At 38.1% G+C, this 19870-nt stretch overlaps 1 protein-coding gene across 1 annotated transcript in view; it reads right to left on the reverse strand.

The window, feature by feature from the left end:
- LOC138697945 (alkaline phosphatase 4-like) overlaps positions 1-19870 on the reverse strand; it is a 120956-nt gene that overhangs the window by 67401 nt on the left and 33685 nt on the right. The gene's annotated exons all lie outside the window — the stretch shown is intronic.

Genomic DNA, 19870 nt, shown 5'->3' on the forward strand with positions numbered 1-19870 from the left:
ATTAGTTGGCAACACTGAAGTGACGTCCAAATTAGCCTTTTAGCAACTACTCTTACGTGATTCTCACTTTACATTGAAGTAAGCAACCCCACTCGCTCCTAGGCCAGCATAATACATTTTCAATCGTAAATAACATGGAGGCATCAAAGTAAGTATGTCACTGACAAAGCAACCGCAGCTATTGTTCAAATATATTCGCTGTTAAAATAACCTTTCCTTAATTTGCAACAAAAAATAACTCTCATATTTAATCTTTGTACGCAACTCACACCGCAGAGGTATACAAGAGACCTACTCAAACTGCAGTATGTAAAGGATGGTTCGATCCCACCCTGTAATGTCATATCATAAGTAGCAAATGGTTATAACTAGAGCTATAGTCGCGTAGCTGTTATTTCCGGCGTGACTCCTCTTTGCTTACGCCTTAGGAAGTGAAGGCTCTATAAAGTCTAGGTAGGTAGTATCGTTTGCCATTTTTGTTCTTTCGTTGCCGAGCTACCAGACGAGGAATCTAATTGTCGCACCGTTAAACATTATCATGCCGTAGCTCCTATGATAATAAATCAAACGCACTGTAATTGAGCAAATAATTGAGCGACAAATAACATCCTCGTGTGCTTTCTGCGAACGCCAACGAAAGAGCCAAAATGGCGGGCGATTATATTAAGTATTTATCGAGCCTTAGAAAGTGCATAACGTCAGCAGCGAATGACAAGACGCACACGTTTAAATGTAGCCGACCAACAACGTGATTGACTGTAGGAAATAAGAGCGACGGGATTATAGAAAGTTGGTATCAAAACTGTTAAGTTGTGTGAGCTTGGACTGTATCTCTACCGAGTGAAAAGTAATGGAGCATCTCTCGGTGTCAGTGAACCAGAACGACAAACATGTACAGCCGAGTGGTAACCAAACATGTGCTCCAAACGTCCACGCCTTAGAATAAGAAGATAATGTAAAAAAAAACACAATAATTTGTAATTATAAACTTCGTAAATTTCAATCTAAATTAATTTACCCATACATATAAAAATAACGTACAAAGTATACAATTATGATTCTAATAACTTTACAACAAATTAACAATGAACATTTTCATTTCATCAAGAGAAATACTCCTTTTATCTTCAGAGAGAGAAAAAAACATTTGTATTCTGAAAATATTCGTTCTACGTTACAAGACGTTACTGGAGCAAATCTGAAATATGATACAGTATATCTTACTACCAGCAGGTGAACAACTACAAGGCGCATCCAGAAAGTAAGTTTCCCGATTTTTTCCCCTTGAAAGTAAACGTAATTAGCCGTGTCAATTGCGCATGCGTAACAGATCTATGACGTATCAATCATATGCCAGCCGGACAGGTCCCTCCTGGTGCCAGTAGCATGGCAGCAGTGGTCCGAAATGGAAGCTCTTATTCCTTCTCCCGCCTGGGGAGGTTCGGTCGGTGATAAAGTTCTTTAATGCACAAAGCATTGCGCCAATTGAAATTCATCGGCAGCTCTGTCAGGTCTATGGGCCGAACATCATGAGTAAGCAGATGGTGCGTCGCTGGTGTAGGCAGTTTTCCGAAGGTCGTCAAAGTGTCCATGATGAAGAGCGCAGTGGGCGACCGTCCCTCATCAATGATGATCGTGGTGCGGCAATGCATCATGGAGAACCGTCGCTTCACGATTACGGAGCTGAGCAGCCATTTTCCGCAGATATCGCGATCCTTGTTGCATGAGATTGTCACTAAGCACCGGCTGTTCAAAAAAGTGTGTGCCAGGTGGGTGCCGAAAAACCTGACATCCGAACACAAAATGCAACGTTTAGGAGCAGCACTGACATTTCTGCAACGGTATCACGATGACGGCGACGAGTTCCTCGACAGTATCGTCACGGGCGATGAGACTTGGATTTCTCACTTCACCCCGGAAATCAAGCAGTAGTGAATGCATTGGCGGCATAATGGATATCCGGTCAGGACGAAATTCAAACAGACTCTGTCGGTACGGAAAGTGATGTGCACGGTGTTCTGGGACAGGAAGGGCATTCTGCTCATTGACTTCCTTCCAAGAGGTGAAACAGTGAACGCTGACCGTTACTGCGAAACACTGCGAAAATTGCGACGTGCCATTCAAAACAAGAGGCGTGAAATGCTTACTGCAGGTGTTGTGCTCCTCCATGACAATGCTCGTCCACATACGGCTCGGCGCACAGCAGCTGTTTTGACGGAATTTGGCTAGGAGTTGCTTGATCACCCACCCTACAGTCCTGATCTTGCTCCCAGCGATTTTCACGTTTTATTGCACCTCAAGAAATTCCTGTCCTCCGGTGAGCGTTTTGGCAACGACGAAGAGCTGAAGACGTCTGCCACACGCTGGTTCCATTCACAGGCGGCAGAGTTCTACGACAGAGGGATACAAAAGTTGATCCCACGATACAAGTGTCTCAATTCTGATGGTGGCTATGTTGAAAAATAGCTGAAACATTGCTGTACCTGTTTAAATAAATGTTTTCCTGAAAGTGTGTGTTCTTTTTTTTTAAATAGGGAAACTTACTTTCTGGATGCGCCTTTTACTTTGTGAATCTAATAGTGTATCTCATATGTGGCACATAATATTAAACCCATAATTATTTTCAAGAAAATTGTTCGTTTCTATTGTAATGACAGCTAAGAAGTTCGTATCGTAATTCCGATGTTAAACTTGGACTGTAACGCAACCGAATGCATAGCAGCACGAGACGTCAACGAATTATAACTGTTGTGAATGCTCACATTTAAATACATTTATTGTAACATTATTTCCGTTCTCGTTCTCGTTGTCGTTTCCGTTCCCGGTTTATTGTGAACCAGCCTTAATCGGGAAAAAATATACGTGTTACACACTCCTGTTTGCATAATCATTTAATAACAAATGAATTTACTTTTTTGAAATCATGCATTATATTCACATTACATAAATAATACAATAATAACGGAATAAATCACTTTCTTCAGAACCTAAAATATTAATATAAATTAACAATATTATTCAAACTATTCACGACTCTACACAGCTCCATAGAATGTCACTATGCGATGTTTATGTGAACATACTGTGTACCGTCTGTAGCGAGCGGCAGCAGGACGAGGCGCGGGTGACATCTATACTCCTCGCTGTAATCAACTGAAATCTACTGTTTTGGTACGAACTTCCTAGCTCTGGTTATGACTGTAAAATTGCTATTGTAATCATGATCACCACCTTCTAATTTATGGATTGAGTTTTTTGGTCCGTTCGTCTTCATTTTTGTGAAGTTTTTGAACCAACATTAGACAATCACAAACAATGAGGCTGCCTTAACATTTGAGAAGTTTGATACAACACACAACAAAAACACGTCCAACAACACAGACCACTTACTTTATTTTCTACCTAGACCGCAGCTCAGACTTCCAACCGGATATATCTACATTATGAAATTATCGTTATTAACTCCACATATTCTAGATTAGCATGATGTAACGCTAGCGGATGCACATTAAAAGGTACTTCACACTACGCGCAGCTCTGTTATGTTAGTTTTATATAGGCGTGCGAAGTTATCGGTATTGTATCCTTGAAACCTCAACCAATTTACAATCAGTAAAGAACTTTATTTCATTCAACCTTCGTCTGTGATAACAAAGTGAGGAATTTTACATCCAGCTTTTAACGTTCAAACCGTTGAATGCTGCTGCAGTCAATTTTCTCCGACATTGTGTTTCTGTCCTTAAAAAACCTCCAAGAATCGAGAAAATTAAGGAATTCTCATTTACAGCGAAATTTGATTTCAGGCAGAAAGAAGATTAATGTTTATGATATTGGTGATTGAGGCGAAGATGATATGGTAAGTAAATTTATAATGCAGCATTTGCCTTTGTCACTGAGGGAAACCATGAAAAAACCCAGTCAGATTGGCCTGTCACGGGGTTTGAGTCCGGGACCTCCCGAATGCGAGTCTCAATGAGCCAACTCGTTCAATAGAATGAGGATATTGTAATTATTATAAGCAAAAATAATTGGCTGCAAGAATTAAGTGTGTTTAATGAACAGAATGAAATGTTATGGATAACAGTCAAGGTACAGTTATGATAACAAATATATTAGAGTTGTTCTTGTGCCACAAGCAATTAATATTTCACTGATATATTATAAAGCGTGATTCATAAATACCTGTAAAAAACTTTGTGGGTGTAATGTAGAGTTAAAAATAAAACTAAAATATTCTATACAACTTTTCCCGCAAATCCTTACTTTCAGAGTTATGATGCATAGTGCCATATCTTGCCAGGCATCAAAAACAAGGGCCAGTAAAGCCTTCGGCTGTCTCACGTTCGCATACATAGCGACTGCGGTGGATGTTTCTTATTCGTACACCCCACTACAGTTGATTCCGACCTGATAGGGCTTTGTTTACTGTACTTAGGTATGTTTAGTTGTATGGCACTGTTGCAGTTCCTACAGTCACCACGTCCCATAGGTACACATTCATTTTGTCGTTAGTTCAGTAGGCTTCAGTTGTGTACGGTAAGATAGATCGTGCAACACCAATTGCTTGGCCAGCCAGATCACCTGACTTCTATCTTTGGGGTCGTCTGAAGGCGCTCGTTTATGCCACTCAAATTCTGAACGTAGCATACTACTGCAGTGACATCAAAATAGCTATGAAACAGTTCGGAACAAGTTGAACGGGGTCTGTAAAATTCTAAAATCAGTACATACCTACGAATAGGGGTCTACGAATAACAAACATCTAACACAGTCGCTATGTAGGCGAGCATTACACATCCGAAGGCTTTACTGGTCCATGTTTTTGATACCTAGCAAGATAGGACATTTTGCATCATAACTCTGAAAGTAAGGATTTTTGGGAAAAGTTGTATAGATCATTTTAGTTTTAATTTTACCTCTACATTATACCCACAAAGTTTTTACAAGTATTTATGAATCACCCTGTATATGAGAACATGAGAATATCACGTAAATATTATTCAAATCACAACTGAACAAAATAATTTTTTAATACCTTTATTGCAATCCCCCCCCCCCTCACGAATTATTTTACACTCTTCCAAGTTGCTTAGATACACGCATATGACAACCCTCTCTTGAGTATAGGAATGGACACGTTCACTTTGTTGAGATTGTCGATATAACGTCATCAATCCCATAGCGACCGAAATCGAATGATGTCAGTGCAATTTAGGTTTACCATATTCTTCTACGAGGTATAAACTAAATATACGAAATTATAAAGTAACTAAAATAGACTTTAGAGTATTTCACCATATTTCTGAAGGAACAGAATTGTTGAAAAAACGTATAGAAAATATGTCATAATCCTGACACCGATTCTTTCTTTTGTACAAACAGTTGTATGTAAATTATTATTCGCGGTACGTTCCCTAACTTACATCATTAAAGATAGTGGCGCTGTAAAGAAAATTATGACATTATTCTGAAGCTTTTTATGAAGCTTGAGATTTAAGTCGTAAACGATTTAGTTAAATTACTTGAGCACAAATTAAAGTAAAGTCAGGAATTCAAAAATGAAGAAGACAATGTACTGCTACAGACAGCCTGTAACAAAACTTTCTGACGCATTCAGGCAGGATATGTACTGAAGATCATTGAAGGAAGCCCTTTCTCTAAGCTTTACAAAAGATATGCATGCAAATGTTCATGGAATGATTGCTTGATGTAGAATAAAGAAATGCAAAATGGAAAATTTGTGCGATTTTCATATACAGTTTATCGACACAAGATATTCTAGAAGAGAAAAAACAATTAATTTGGAATTATTTTGTAATGTTTAAAAAAATTGAATTAGAGCCTAAATATTTTAGTAAGTCGAGTTTAAATTCCATCATAATTAAAGTCTCATTTAATGAACCATCATCAATCGTTGGATCGTTACGATGGATGTAGATTCATGGTACGTTTAGAAGATCGACAGAACATCACTTTCCATAAAATCTACGTACAGTTACCCTTAAAAAGAATGAGACTATTCTTGGTCGTCGGAAGTTAAAGTTCTACAGCGCTGTTCAATCGATATCGACGTAACGATAAGTACCATGAAAAATAGAACAAGAATTGTTACAAGGACCACAAGGACCAGAATAAGGATCACGAAGAAGACAGCCATTTAAGGCCACGATTTCACAACTTAGCTTGGGTAACAAAATATCACTGCTTCTCTGTACCGAATGACAAATGCCTGCTATCGGATCTACATTCTGGACTGCTGCTGTCACTATCTTATCTCGGTAGCTCATATAGTAGCGTGACGGTTCCTTCGTATAACCGACACGTCTCGTGTTCAATCCCAGGTGAAACTTTTTTTTTATTGAGTTGTAATTAATTTGTTCAAAGTTCCTCGTCTATCTAATTTGTTGAAAAATATGGAATAATTTATGTCCAATTTTTGGGTCTTACAAGTGGGCTGAACCTCGTCAAAAAAAATAGATCTTACTTGGAAGTTAAAACTATTCTTCCTCAAACAAAAATCATAAAAAACTAAAAGAGACCTGTTAACTTAAAACCTTGTCCACATACCATCAGCTTCTATTACAGCTCTAAGTCGATCCGGCATGAATGTCACGAGATTGTGGAATAAGTTCTGATCCCCGGCGAGATCTTCCCAGGTGTCAACAACGTGATCCCACAATTCGTCTCGATTTCGAGGGCGTCGGTGGGCATAGGTGGCTATTCTTCTCTTTATAAATTCCGCCCATAAATTTTCGATGACATTCAAATCAGGTGACTTCGGAGGCCAATTAATGATTTCGATCTCGGGTCTCCTTTGAAACCATCTTTGAATGCTTGCGGTATAGTGCACGGGATGGTTACCCTGCTGGAACAGCAATGTTCCTTCGGAAAAACGTTCTCGGACGGAAGGAAGGAATATATTTTCCAGAATGTGCTCGTAAGTTCCCGCATTAAACCGGCCATCGATGCGTTCTATAACGCCAGGTCCAACGTAAGACATCCACTCCCAACACGATGTGCTAAAGCGCCCCGATCTTTCACGTCGGTGCACATAGCGCTGATCATGTCGGAGACCATCCTCACGATAGACACGGACAGGACCTTCGTAATCACTCGAGATGGTTGTTTCCTCGGAGAAAATTACATTTCTCCAATCGAAATCCACTCGATTGGTAGCGAAGGCAAGACGGTTGACAGCTTGTGCTTCCCCCAATATTTCCATTTGCGCAGCCCTCCGGCTCCTAATACCGCGGTTCCTCAACCTACTGATCACAGTCTGTGAAGAACCGGGAAAATTAGATGCTGCTCTTATTTCGTTAGCAGTCCGAAAGGGGTCCAGTCGAACTGTCTCGAATAAGAGAGCATCCTCTTCCAATGAAGAAATCCGCGGACGCCCAGGAATAGGTCGATTTTCGACCTCCCCTGAATTTTGGTAACGATGAACCCCCTCGCGGCTGTACTTCCAGGAACACCGACCAAACGTCCAGCAGATCTAGCCCCATATCCAGCCTCAACTAGAGCTATAACTCGCTGTCTCATGTCACGTCGGTTCGCCATTGCGATGAGAAATGAGGGATGACGATAATACTTTAGTGTAGACATGACTATTTAACGCGATATAGAATTATTGAAATAAGGGGCATCTTGCACAGTAAGAGTTAATAAATCAACCCTAAATTAAATATTTAAATAACAGGATATAACAGGAAGTCCAATTGTTGCGAAACTAATCAAATTAAATCTAATTACATTAAGTAAACAAATCCCAAGTTATGACACCACATTGCTACAGCTAAATTGTAGGTTATTAACATTTAATAGGTCCGTGCTTATGCGTTGGACGACAAAACCAAACATCGAAAGTTCGAATCTTGCCGAGGAATATAACTTCTTGCTTTTTATAATGTAAATCAGACTTTTAACTACATTCATATTTCTTACATTATTTATTAATATTTATAGCCAACATTGAATTTGTACAGAAAAGACTTTATAAATCTCATATGGAATTTGTGATCTGGAGTGACATAAACATAGACTATCTCTCGGAACTTTTCCGTAAAAGTAAATTAAATTCATTACTTGAAACTGGAAACCTTAGTCGTAGAGTCATTTTCCCACCTGCATACAAGCTAAAGTAGCACAGCCATTGATAAAAGTTTTGTACACAGAATTAGACTGAATTACTATTCGGCAGAACCTATAATCAATGGTTTGTCTGAACATGATAAACAAATCCTAAGTGTTTCCAATGTCACTGAACAATTTCAAAATATTAATTTAAAAACTAAAAAAGGGTCGTAAATGCTGTAGTCTATCTAGTGATTATTTACATTTAGTCTATAAAATGAATCTTGGGAAAACGTATATGATACTGGTACTACTGATAAATGTATTGTATTTTTCGCTTAATTTCAGAATCACTTCAGTGGATGTTCTCCACTCAATGTTGTAAAAAAATTCAAAAGTAAAAACATGTAGATAACGCAGGGACTTAAAAACCTCATGTATTAAAAAGAAGAATCTATATGTAATGAGTAGCAATGTAATGATCCTCATGTTCTTAAATACTACAAGAAGTACAGTGTAATTTATCAAAAATTATGAAAGAGGGAAATAGAATACATTTGAATAGAAAAGTACACAATTCAGATAATGCAATTAAAGCTATTCAGAATATTATTAAAGTTAAACTTGTAGATATCCTAAGAAAGAAAATATTTGTTCATTAAAACCAGTGATTTTTAAAGTAGAGGATCCCAATTCTATTGCAAATTCTTTCAACGTCTTATAGCATATAGTACAGAAATATTATTGACAAATTAAAACATTCAAGATTTTGCAAAAGATACTGCAATTGGTAACTTAACAGATGCATTTAATAATTAATATTAATATATGTGATTAGTCAATAACTGCAAAAGTGTTTTTCATTCAATCATAACATGAATAAAATTGAATGCACATTAAAATAAACACTATTGCAAACACGTAGATAAAATAGTTCAAATCAACTGAAGGGGTGGGAATGAAATAATCCAAAGCCACACTTTTAACAAAAAAATTGTTTTTGTGCGAGTGCATTTCTTACACATATGGGAAAGCTACTAATAAAATAATGTAATAATTACTCAACAAATGATATAGCCTAAGGACTCTAAACCTTTATAAAAGTGTGTCTGTGTGGCTTAGGAATATTTTTTAATTTCATTTTAATTGTTAGTTTTTAATAGATATGCATTTACATTGTATGTGTGTGTATGTATAAATGCATTCATTAGATTAACGTTTATAATATTATAACTTGTAATTTTGTATTGTCTGTGATCATTAACACTTAATCTGAGGACTTTTTAAAACTCTATTTGAACGTTATTTAGCTATTTCAAAGTTATTTAGACAAAAAAAAAAGTTGTGTATACTAGGAATCGAACTCGCACTCTTCTACACAACACGCAGAAGTCTTAGCGTCTGAGCTATTGAAACGACATGAAAGCTTTCCTTTCTATGCGGAGTGTCGATCTAGTCATGAAGGTCCATTGTCGATTTAACTACTGGATTTATGTATATATTTATCTTTTATTTACGTAATATTATCATATTTTTTGCAGTTTTTGAAGTGAATTTCGGAACGATGCTAGTAACAAACCAAATAGCCTGAATTTAAGTAACTCAATATTCGTTATCTTGTGTATCAGTGCTCTGGTCTCCGATCATGCGCAGTGTCTTACATCCGAGACTTAGGAATACTCAATCGTCTCATCCTTTTCTAAGGAAACTGTACATTTACAATTTGTTTCGGTGGTAGTATTCTGTCGACGTGACTGTCGCCGAATTTACAAATCAATCTGACTGCTATTTCATAATCCACAAATGGGCGTTTACTGAATAATATCAAGGAAAAAATTGTTCCAGGACCTTTGGCTGAACGCGCCAACACTCTACCGACCGAGCTACCAGACTTCGGCTCAATTATTCCCTTTTATATCTCATACCTGAAGTGGGTTGACAAGATGTCAAAGACCCAGCATTGAGTGTACACTTTTTCTGTGTGACTTAAATTGCGGTTTTCTGTTTACGAACAGTGACGTGCATCATACAAATCTGACTTTTCAGGAATAGCTCCCTGTAAAACTGACGGGAATAACTGAATCGAAGTTTGGTGGAGTTCTTGGATAACTGAGTCGGTAGAGCGTTGGCGCGCTCAGCCAAAGGTCTCTAGTTCGATACCGGCTCCGGAATTTTTCCCTTGAATTTATTCATGTCAGCTTAACAGGGAGACGAAGGTCGCTCAAACTTTCGTAAGGCATGCATGGTCATATTTAAAACGAAGTCAGATTTGTGCATTTCACGAAATCACAGCCCCATCTCTCGGCGTTGAAAGGAAGTTTCGAAGCACTACCGGTTCGCGAACGTGATTGGTCACTTAATATCTTTGTGAATTGCCTTTGTGGACACCCATTGATGTTTTTGAGCATAAAAGACAAAGAATATTTTCTCCTTTGGCAAACACCTCTTATTACCATTCATCATGAGAGAGGATCAACATGTTTCCACCCTTTTCCGCCAGATGTCTCTTCAATAACAATAATGATGTTGGCGACGAAGCACGTACATTATTGTTCATTTTGTTCATTCAATAAAATGTCCAGCAAATGTTTTTACTATGCAGAGGCGAACGCAAGAGGGAGGGGGGTTACCGGGTTTGAAACCTCCCCCCCCCCTTGAACTTAAAAAATGACATAGATATTTAGATCTGAGTATTTATTTATTCACAATCGTTTTCCCTCCTCTAATTTTTTACTATCAGAGTAACAAAGTCTACATCGACGTAAGACATAGTCCTCCTACCCTCTCCTTCAATATAATCCCTGTGCTTGGTGCTGCTGCACGTTCGAATTATAACAATGCTATCTTTATTTTAGAGAGACCTACCGCCTAGTACCGTCCCTATAATAAAATGAAGCCGACACAACATGAAATTTAACTTGTAGTGAAACATATTGAAAAGATTGTTTCGACAGTTGTGCAGTGCAGATGTTAAATATTGTGCATTGTCGATTTTAAATTCATTTTAAGAGTGATATTAACCGTTCGTTAGTTTAACATTTTGTCCATTTGACAGTTCATATTTTTATATAAATATATAATACTATATTATATTAATAAATATGCTGTAACATAATAATAATAATAATAATAATAATAATAATAATAATAATAATAATAATAATAATAATGAGACAAAATTGAAAATATACCGATAATATAAATTGCAAACAATTTTAATAATGACCTTCCCCCCAACCCCTCTCTTGACAAAATTCTGCGTACGCCACTGTTACTGTGAACTTTCCTTGTATTGTGAGATAAAGCGATTGTCTCTGACAAACGTGACGTCAAACCGGCATTGCGAGAGGAAAAGCGGTAATAAATTTATTCCTGTCGAGGCTGCGTTAGTGAACTCCATACAGTAGACATCAATTACTATTGTATAATACCCTGCATACTCACATATTCATAATGCCACAATTAAATGAACAAATGCTTTAGTATCGATAATTGTTTGGAACGTCAGTTAACTATGACGTCACTTGTAACTGTTAACTGCTTTTGCTAGTGGGTACGATTCGAAAGCAAGCGGTTCGTGGTTCGATTTCCTGCAAGAGCCGAGATTTATGTTCATTCCTCGGACATGGGTATTTCCTCTTGTCCTCTGCGAGTCCCGTCATGTCTCCGAGGTGACCCTACATCGTTCCGACCGCATGGCCAGGGAAGCCAGGATGTGAGATAGTCTAGTGTTGGTCTAAAGAAAAAAATATTAATAACGTATTTAATATTAAAAACCTGTATATTTTTTCGTGGAACGTAAAAATTACATTCCATTATTTGCAATAAATTATATTAATTTTTTATATTTTGCCGGCGTTTTTCACATTACAGTCGTTTGCTGTCGTGCACACTGCACACAGCTTTGCCGAATGCACTACTCCGTCGGACAGGAGACAGGCCTATCGCGAGATGTGACGACAGATGAGAAGTGAGGATTGGGAAGGAGTCAGATCGTGTCCCTTCAAATTGATATTCTCCTAGCATTTGCTGGGAGAATAAAAGTTGAGAGTTAATTATTGTGTTAAATCGTATTGTGTATATAATTGTATTGTGTATTGTAATTTCATTGTGTATTGTTTATATTGTGTATACCACTGCCACCGGGTGCTTGCCCACTTGCAGTGTAAATACATACATACATACATACATACATACATACATACATACATACATACATACATACATACATACATACATACATAGGCTATCTTTACAGCACCGTGTTAGGTAAGTTCTTTATAATGTGAAAATTTCTATTTTTACGTTTGTGGAGTAGTAGTAGTAGTAGTAGTAGTAGTAGTAGTAGTAGTAGTAGTAGTAGTAGTAGTAGTAGTAGTAGTAGTAGTAGTAGAGTCACGAAGCTTGAGTTGTGAGGGTGCTAGGTACAATAGACTGTGCCGGTACTATTTCGCATTGTCTGTAATGGGGCGATATTAGCGATCCTAGTGGTTAGCAATTATCTATGGATGCATATTTACTACGTATTGAGCTTCGTGACTATATACTAGACTGTGGTAGCTGTGGTAGTAGGCCTACCGGTAATAGTAGTAGTAGTATTGGTGGTGGTAAGAAACGAGGAATTTAGAGAATTTTTACTCTCACATGTCAGCCTCTTGGACTTCTTGTGCTAGCCCTTAACCCATGACATGAATTGTAACGCTGCATTCTTGATAAATAGGCCTAACAGACCTGTCACATTTTTCCGTGGGAAAAGTTGCTGGTATAATACCTGTAAGAGCGACGACGACGATGATAGTTATGATCATGATGACTATGATGTTACAAAAAGTTAATATAAGTTACTACTGTAATACTGTATTTCAGCCGCATCTGTTAGCGCTCTAGTCTTCCATGCAGGCGGCGCAGGTTCGATCCCAGACCAAGACGTGATGGAATTTGTGAGGTGGAAAAAGCAAACCTTGTAGAGGTGTTTTCTCGGCGGCGTACTCCTTTCACCTTCTAGCATTCCATCAACACTCTTCAGCTTCCCCTCATTTCATCTATCATCTTCAATAATGGAAATATGCTGGGGTGAAGTTGTAGGGGTAATACGGATTTCGATGTTGATATAGAAAGGGGTGGGGATGTCGGACCTATGGGGCTTATCAGGATATTCGTATGCGGACGAAACCTGGCTCTAGGGCAGGCGTCTCAAGGCCAACGCATAAAAGTTGGTATAGAGAGCAAGTATAAATAACATAGTCAGCTGAAGAGATAAGCGCAGTACCCGAAGATAGACGATCGCTGATTAATGTTATAAGCATGAGCGAGCTAAGTTGTAACTGTCGCGGGAGAAATGCCACAAAGCTGCACTTTTGAGTTGTACTGTCACTATAGACGGTTGTTTTCGGAAGGAATTTCTTAAGTAGTTTGCAGTAATAATAATAATAATAATAATAATAATAATAATAATAATAATAACAATAATAATACATTTATTTTCTAATTATATACTATCTATGAGAAAAAAGAAGACATATGAAGCATGAAGAACCATACATGTTACGTAATTATTTAAGCACCAGGAACTGGCCACCTAACTCCATTATCTCCTGGCCTAGTTGACTCATAAGTGGTGCCTTGTTGGTATCACTTGTGAGGTTCAGACCTGTCTTCGAACAGTTGACCAAACAATAATAATATTTCATTTCTAATAAAGATTTTTGGTATCGCTCTTTTTTTAAGTTTATACTATATTTAATAAAATAAAATTCAATTAAATAATAATAATAAAATTACAATAAAAACTTGTTGGTTGTTAAAGTAAGTATTCTTACGTTACGCTAATATTAATATATTAATTACAATAATAGTTAAATAATATATTTCGTAATGTTTTCAATAATTAAAAATAACCTAAACACCTTAGAAATTCACAAGCAATTATTTTAAATTAGAACTATTCAAATCTTAAATCTGATCTCAAATTCTTTTCTCAAGTCCTTCAGTATTTCATTATATTTGTTACACTGGTCTTGATTCAAATCAGGTAACAATTTTAGATTAATAAAGTGGTAACAGTTACCCACTGAAACTTGCGTCTCCCACAATTTCGCTTTCCCTATGAAAGCTTTTATTTCTTCATACATTTGCGGTAATAAGAACATTCTTTCCTCGGAGATGGACACAATGACTGACTGTTACATCGTAGCGGTTGCAGATGTCTATTCAAACGTCGCGGTCAATGACGTCATCCGGAGATACACGAACTTCTCCTGCATCTTGTTCCACTCTTACATTGAAAAAGAGAAAGAGGAGGAAGTGCTCTGAGAAGGCCCTATTGAGACGTCTGCTCTAGGGGCTGAGGCAGGATGGCCCCGTCCACCTATCATCGCCGGTTGATAAGAAAGGGCTTGAGGCTCCGGACCCCTAGAGCTTATAACGCTACTCGTCCGCGAAATGGGATCTGCCACTATCATGGGCTAGGGCCATCTGTCAACGTCAGCTGATCATGAAGAGCTTCAAGCTCCTGTAGCAAACAAATCAGTCAGCTAGAAAAATGTTTTTCGATTTTCACTGTTGAAAACAAGTAGACATGAAACAACTCCTGGCTGTCTGTGTCCCCTGCGGTGGCTGAGTGGTCAGACCTTCCACCTGTCACGCAGGCGATCCGGGTTCGAGTCCCACAAGTTCGAGTGACACTTGTAGCGGACAAGGTCGTAGTTTGCGGGTTTTCTCGGGTTCTCCCGTTTCCCCATATTAGGCATCTACATCATTCCGTCAACATTTCTCCATTTCGTCATCATTCTACAGCATTCTCCGAACACCGGCTGGTCTAGGAACGAGGGGGTTACCTGTTCGAAACCTGGGTACGCAGCGAACCTTAGTGTAGTCAGCCGGTGTGCGTTTGGGAATGTGCCTAGTTTGAGGAATACCGCAATAGAGCGTAAGAAAAGATCGCAGTGCTGGATCGTACAGTAGATTATTTAGTCCTGACAGTCTCCGGCAATGTGCGCCTGGGTCAGGAGAGTCCATTTAGTTACGCCAAGGGTGTTTGGGTTAGTTACTCGCTTGCCTTCGAAGCGATCGGATGTCATGCGTGCGGTATAGCGGTATGTTTCTTGGACAATTCGCGGGTGCTCGTGTAAAGGGGGTTAAGTCAAATTGCAAGGTATGTAAACTTCTCTCCTTTGGTACTGAACAAAACCCCTTTGTCACAAAATACGGAGCACTGTAACTGCATCATGGATGGAAGAATGACTTAACCCCTTTAACACAAGAGAAAAGTAATTGTGGATAGTTCAAATCTATACTTATTCCAGTTTAGCCAAATCAACTTAACCCCCTTTACACGAGCACCCGCGAATTAAGCTGTACTGCAGTCCTTTACCGACCGCTCGCCCTTAACTCTACTCCGGAGCTCTCCCCTCTACTCCTATTACTTCCCCTCTTTCGCGTCGCTGAGCTGTCAGGACTAAATAATCGGTCTGTAGTGCCCCCTACCGAAATTCCATTCCATTCTTATCAAGGGCTAGTTGGTTGTAGCAACTCATCTGAGTCAGTTTCAATCAGTCTTTTTTTTTCTCTCGCTCTCTCTTATTCGGATGAGAGACACCAAGGCTTACGCTGCAGCCTGAGACTTATTGTGCTTACTACTCCTTTTCTGTGAATGACTGAATAGCTGAACGGACGCGTTCTTTTACAAACACAGCATGCCGCACCTTGAACTGAACCCGGGCTAGTATGGATCTTGATATGTGAAATAATGACTGTGAAATGAGTCCTAGGTCCAACGCCGAAAGTTAGCCAGTAAATTCTACTTCAATTGGTTGAGGGAAAACCCCGGAAAAAAACTCAACCATATACCTTGTCTAACCAGGATTTGAACCTGGGCCCGCTCGTTTCACCGTCAGGTCTGCTAACCGTTACTCCACAGCGGTTGACTTGAAGTGTGGGCCTAGCCTTAAGCCTTTGTTCAACAAACACAAGTACTGAGATTTGCTTACTTATCTTACTACTTTCTAAACGATCGTAACCTGTAAAGAATGAGAGCAATGGAAAGGGGAACCCCAATCATATTTTGGCACAAATCCCACGTGAAGCAACCGGTTTGATCTCGTGAAAAGGCACCGCACAATATGTATGACGCAGATACTTGCGCGTTCGCGGTGACGGCTTCCTTCTCGAGCAGTCCAAGCGGGCTGACAAACCGGTTGTGTTGCGATGTCTGTACGTCTACAGTACAGTCCCTTCCTCCTCACGCGAATCTCACGCATGCGGGTCAGGGCTGCTGCAAGTCAAGGGGAAATAATGTTCTGTAGTATGACTCCCCTGAACACCTTTCAGACCCATTTCTACTACTTCTTAAGCAAACCTCCAACTGAGTATACCGTATGTTCCATGTTCCATGCAGGAAGACGCCTGGCCACGCATGCAGTACGTATTTTCACCCAATTTCCAGTGCAAAATGTTATCATTGTAACAGTAGTCTATTTCTAGCATTATGTAGAGAGTGGAAGGGAACCAATGAGTTACATTAAGGAGTTAGGTACAGCTTACAGCAGTAAAATTTTTGGAAATATTCAACATTTTTTCCTCCATTACTGTATTTTGTACAACAATGAAAATTGGTATGTGTAAAACACTATCCTTCTACTACACGAAATTAATATTTTTACGATTTAAAAAAAAAATTATATATATATATATATTTTTTTTTTCAAAATTCATAATGGTGGTAGTTCACTGTGCAATGATGAAGCTTTTCCCTCATAACTCATAAACTTTTTCATGATCTCTCTCTTTTATTTTATTGCTGAAACTTATGTTTACAATATCATGCTCTTTCAACTACATTGCTTAATAAATAATATATATTTTCATTTTGTGTTAGAAGAAAATACTGATATTTGACCATTTTTAATGGATTTATTTTTTATCAGATAATCTATCAAAGGTAGAGAAGTGATCTTGCATTATATTGTAGATATGATATGCATAAATACACACAAAATATTTTATGACAAAATGTTGGATAGTTTTTGAGTTATGTGGGAAACGCTTCATCACTGCACAGTGAACTGAATTAAAAAAAAAAAAGTAAATAATTTTTTTTTTAAATCGTATAGTATATAGCAGAAGAACAATGTTTTACACATGCTAATTTTCATTATTGTACAAGATACAATATTGGACGAAAAAAATGTTTAATATTTCCAAAATGTTACTGCTGTAAGCTGTACCTAACTTTGTCAAATAAGTGTTTTGATACGTCCAATAATTTTGAGAACGCGAAATGTAACGTGTTGTAACGCTGCAAAGAGTACTTCAGGTTATTGCTCCGCAGTCACTCATTCCGCAAGACATGCGAGAGGGGAATGTAAACAGATACGACCCGATCAAATTATTGTACATCAAAACGTAAAGTAATGAATAAATTAATTTACGCAAACGCTTTGGTTTCTAACATTCTTTATTAAGGCTGGTTCACAATAAACAGGGAACGGACACGACAACGATAACGAGAACAGAAATAATGTTAAAATAATTGTATTTAAATGTGTGCATTTACAATAGTTAATGGTGAATGTTCGCATTTAAATACATTTATTTTAACAATATTTCCGTTCTCGTTCTCGTTGTCGTTTCCGTTTCAGGTTTATTGTGAACCAGCCTTTACGCTATAATCTCTTTAACTCTAAATTTAATACTATGAAACTTATGTAACACTCACAGTTTCTGTTGATTTCTTTGCTTTTTTCTTAATTACAAAATAGTAAAGAATACACATTCTTGTAAAACAAAACAATTTCCATCAAAAATTGCTTTATATATTATGTAAAGTCAAAATAACATTGTTACGAATAGAAAAACTGTAACTCAATCTGCATTTGTTATTATCTTTGAAGAAATTAAAAATTAATTCGAAAAGGAAATCAAATTTTCAGTAATATTACGTAATGTGTTAAGTGTTACTTATGTATAGTAATTTTATCGAAACCTATCTGATGAGTAAGGTTCGGATAAAGTAGCTGTACCAGGATAGGCATCTTTGGTCCATGCATTTTGTTTACTAACATTAACTAGTTGTCTCTTTGTCCCCCACTGTCCATTCACTGATGTTTTAGCTAGGGAGTGGGGAGCGCTCTCCCGAGCAGGTAGAGTTTTAGCTAGTGAAAGGTGGTAGTGTTTACCTAGTCTGAAGCAAGGCAAGGTCTTATCCTATACAGCTATATAGCCTATCCTGATACAGCTACTTTACCCAAACCTTATTGATGAGACGTTTTTGTTTACATTCTCCTCTCGCAAGTCTGGCAGATTGGAGTTACACTCACCCCATTGCGAAGAAATGACCTCAAGGGGCACTGGTACTCTTTGCAGCGTTACAACGCGTTGCATTTCGTACTCTCAAAAATATTGGACGTATCAAAAATATTGGACGTATTTGACAAAATTTGTTCGCATTGATTTTACCTATTGTATGCTTCGTTCCATAATGTCTGACAGACAACGTAAACATTGCTGACAGAGGAGGAGAGAAGTATAATTGCTATTCAACCAATGGCAGAGGTCTCAGTCCACGCTTACCTTGAAGTTGGGTGAGGTAGAACGCTTCAGACAGTCCAACTTCAAGATACGGGATGTGACCTCTGCCATTGGTTGACTAGCAATTATCCTTCTCCCTTCGTCTGCCGGCAATATTTACGTCGCCTGCTACACATTATGGAACGCAGTATAGGTCTCAGGTTACGTGCATTGTCTGTTATTTTTATCTTTTATGAAAGTGTGGAAGAAACCGTATGACACAAATGTCACTTGCCAAAGGGGGAAAACAATATTATTTTGAACTGAGAAACAAAGACAACAAGGATCATTATACCGACCATGACAAAGACATCATGGACCACGATAAAGACCACGACAAGGGTCACAACAAGTATTAAGGCATGGACCACAACAAGGACGACCACCTCGTGAACCTTATCGTGATCCTTGTCGTAGTGCCTACCGTGGTCTAAATCATGAGCCTTATCGTGTCCATGTCGATCCTTATCGTGGTTCATGTCGTGATCTTTATAGTGGTCCTTGTTATCTTTGCCATGGGCCTTCATTTGTCTATAGTAATCACACTAGAGGTTTTGATTTGTCTAGAGAAAATCAAAATTCGAGTGGGATGTAATCGACTATTACACGATTAGGAGGAAGTATATAAAGATTATAAGAAATAAAGTATTCATAATACAAAACAATACTAGTTGATTTTGCAGTGTAGGCTTTCACGGCCGGAGTCTATAGATGTAGATTCATTTTCCGGGCTGAGAGGCCGTGGTCTATTAGTTGGTTTTAGAGCCGCACTATAAATACGCTCGCATAACCAGACACAGGATCAGTTGCCTCAGGTACGCCGAGAAGAGTCTTGCGACCTCGGATATCACTCCACTGAAGATGTCTGCCGCAGTTGCAGACGAAACGTCTGGTATAAAACCAACTAATAGACCACAATACTAATTGACTTAAAAAATATTAAACTGTCTTGAAAATGCATTATTGTACCATCTCAACATTACAAATATTCCGCTAGATGGCAGTACTGTGTTATGATGAGGTGTTCTCTTGTTATCAGTTGCGACAACAATACAATCTTCATTGAACTTTATGGACGATTATTAGTCAAGATGGCTTTGTTGATTTAATTTCATTTTTATTAAAACAGTTGCATTCCACTTCAATTATAAATATATATTAAACAATCTCTGATACGTGACTATCCATAATCTCATACAGCATAAGCTGTAACATAACCTAAATAATATAAACA

This window comes from Periplaneta americana, chromosome 1, assembly GCF_040183065.1.
Source record: "Periplaneta americana isolate PAMFEO1 chromosome 1, P.americana_PAMFEO1_priV1, whole genome shotgun sequence".
Lineage (NCBI taxonomy): Eukaryota > Metazoa > Arthropoda > Insecta > Blattodea > Blattidae > Periplaneta > Periplaneta americana.